Source organism: Lutra lutra, chromosome 3 (genome assembly GCF_902655055.1).
Source record: "Lutra lutra chromosome 3, mLutLut1.2, whole genome shotgun sequence".
NCBI lineage: Eukaryota > Metazoa > Chordata > Mammalia > Carnivora > Mustelidae > Lutra > Lutra lutra.
Genome location: NC_062280.1, coordinates 141714978 through 141718123, shown reverse-complemented (window position 1 = coordinate 141718123; position 3146 = coordinate 141714978). Strand labels below are relative to the sequence as shown.

The 3146-nt window shown below is 39.4% G+C and overlaps 1 pseudogene; it reads left to right on the top strand.

Annotated features, from left to right (window-relative positions):
* The first annotated feature begins 740 nt into the window (after positions 1-740).
* On the top strand, positions 741-840 carry LOC125096638 (uncharacterized; annotated as a pseudogene).
* The last annotated feature ends 2306 nt before the right edge of the window (positions 841-3146 follow it).

Here is a 3146-nt window from a genome sequence, read left to right as displayed (position 1 = left end):
GATAATAAAAATAAGAGAAGAAATCTTCGAAACGGAGAACAAATATGCAATAGGGAAAGTCTACAAACTCTAAAAGGGAGTTGAGGTGTCTATCTTTGTTTCTGAGTAAAGGTTTGTTTTGGTTCTTTTTCTCAATCTGCTTACTTTTTATTTCTTTCTATTGTCTTATTGCACTGTTTCAGTATGTTGTTAATTAGGAGTGTGAGGGGGACATCTCAACTTTTCCTGACCTTAAAAAAAGTATAGTTTCCCACAATTAAGAAGGATGTTTGATGCAGGTTTTTGTAGATGCTTTCTTTCTTTCTTTTTTTTTTTTGTCGTGTTGAGAAAGTTCCTCTCTATTCCTAGTTCGTGAAGACTTTTCATAATTAATAGGTGTTAGATTTTGCCAAATGCTTTTTCTGCATCAATCAGTATAATCATGTGATTTTTTACTTTAAGTCTATTGATGTAGTGGATTATACTGGCTGTAATCCAGTTGTTTTCAAATGTTGAACCAGCCTTGAACTTCTGGAATAAATCCAACTTCATTGTGGTATATAATTCTTTTTATACATTGTTAGATTCGACTTGCTGATATTTTTTTGAGGATTTTTGCACCTATGTTCATGAGGGCTATTGGTCTGTAATTTTCTTTCTTGTAGTATTTTTATCTGGTTTTGGTATTAGGGGAATGCTAGCCTCATAGACAAGTTAGGACTAAAGTTTTTTGGTTTTTTTTTTTTTAAGTTTTTTTGAGGGTGCTTGCCTCAGCAGCACACATACTAAAATTGGAAAAATGTGGAGACGCATAGCATGACCTCTGCACAAGGATGGCTTACAAAAGTTGTACGTTTCCTTGAGAGATGGATGGTGGTGATAGTAGCATAGTATGATGAATCTATTTAAGATCACTGACTTGTATACTTCAAAATGGTTAAAATGGTACATTTTATGCTATGTATATTTTGCTGTGATAAAAATTTCTCTTGAGCTTGGGTTGTACTAAGTGGTGGTCTGTATGAGACCCAGGCCCTAACTGAAGGATCCAGAATGATTTGGCAGAAGTGGAGGAGAAAGCCAGGTAAAGACTCTGGGTTGTAGGGAGTTGCTACGGTGGTTGGCTCCCCTGTTAAGCAAAAATCTAATTGGGAAGGTTATATACACAGTTCTGAATATTAAATTAACAATGGAAGATAGTATATCAGCCAAAAAAACAACCCAGGGACTAAATGATGTAGGATTTGAAAAGGGATGTTGCTAAGTCTTTTTCTTCTCCTACACTAATTATATTCCTTCTTTAGCTCCTGCTCCACCTATGTGGCTGAGGCAGGTTGTGGGGTGGGGTTGGGTATAGGACACATGGCCACAGCTACTGGAAAACGTTCAGCATTTTACACTCAGGGAAAAGGAATGACGGATTGAATTTCAAAAGCACATTTTCTCTCCAAGGTTGACAAAGCATACCTTTATAGTGTGGAGACAGAGACAGCTAATCAAGTTAACATGTAGGCAAAATTCTGTCACAGGTAGAAACAGGAGCAAGAAATGGTCTAGACTTAGAAAGAACAGACACCTCAAGCCCCTAAGAGTTGTGGTTAAAGCTTCATTACTTGAATTTTACCAGCTTGGCATTTGTGTCAAATATTAGTGCCATTGCTGAATTTTACTTTCACTAAATAGGATTTTTTTTTTTAAGATAAAAGAGTGTTTTGTGGGTCTTTTTTTTTTTTAAAGATTTTTATTTATTTATTTGAAAGAGAGAGATCACAAGTAGACAGAGAGGCAGGCAGAGAGAGAGAGGGAAGCAGGCTCCCTGCTGAGCAGAGAGCCCGATGCGGGACTCGATCCCAGGACCCTGAGATCATGACCTGAGCCGAAGGCAGCGGCCTAACCCACTGAGCCACCCAGGCGCCCTTTTTTTTTTTTTTTAAGATTTTATTTATTTAGGGGCGCCTGGGTGGCTCAGTGGGTTAGGCCTCTGCCTCCGGCTCAGGTCATGATCTCAGCGTCCTGGGATTGAGCTCTGCATTGGGCTCTCTGCTTGGCAGGGAGCCTGCTTCCCACTCTCTCTCCACCTGCCTCTCTGCCTACTTGTGATTTCTTTCTCTCTGTCAAATTAAAAAAAAAAAAGATTTTACTTATTTATTTGACACAGAGTGAGAGCACAAGCAGAAGGAACTGCAGAGAAAGAGGGGGAAGCAGGCTCCCCACTGAGAAGGGAGCCTGTTGTGGGGCTCAATCCCAGGACCCTGGGATCATGACCTGAGCAGAAGGCAGACATTTAACTGATTGAGCCACCCAGGCACACTGAGAGTGTTTTAAAGACTTTCCTTCCTTTATATCTCAAAACACCATTAAACACAGATTTGTTATGTTTTTATAAAATATTCTTATTTTAGGGGTGCCTGGGTGGCTCAGTGGGTTAAGCCTCTGCCTTTGGCTCAGGTCATGATCTTAGGGTCCTGGGATGGAGCCCCACATCGGGCTCCTTGCTCAGCAGGGAGCCTGCTTCCCCCCCTCTCTCTCTGCCTGCCTCTGTGCCTCCTTGTGATCTCTCTCTCTGTCAAAAAAATAAATAAAATCTTTAAAAAAATTCTTATTTTATAGACTATTGTCTATTTTAAGATACCACCAATAATAGTTCACTGTTAAAACACTATTTTTTTTTTTTTTTTTTTTTTTTTTTTTTTTTAAAGATTTTATTTATTTATTTGACAGAGAGAAATCACAAGTAGGCAGAGAGGCAGGCAGAGAGAGAGGAGGAAGCAGGCTCCCCGCTGAGCAGAAAGCCCGATGTGGGGCTCGAACCCAGGACCTGGGATCATGACCTGAGCCGAAGGCAGCGGCTTAACCCACTGAGCCACCCAGGCGCCCCTAAAACACTATTTTTAATAAACAAACTGTTTTTAAGCCAATTCAAATTTTGGAAGTAGTAAATATGAAAAATGTCCATTTTATTTTATTTATTTATTTGCTTAGTTTGATGCCATATATATAATATATATATATAAAATTTATTTCTTTTCAGCGTAACAGAATTCATTGTTTATGCACCACACCCAGTGCTCCTTGCAATACGTGCCCTCCATAATATCTACCACCTGGAAAAATGTCCATTTTAGAGTCAAAAAATTCTGTAGCCCAGTTCCTCCCTCCTGACCCGT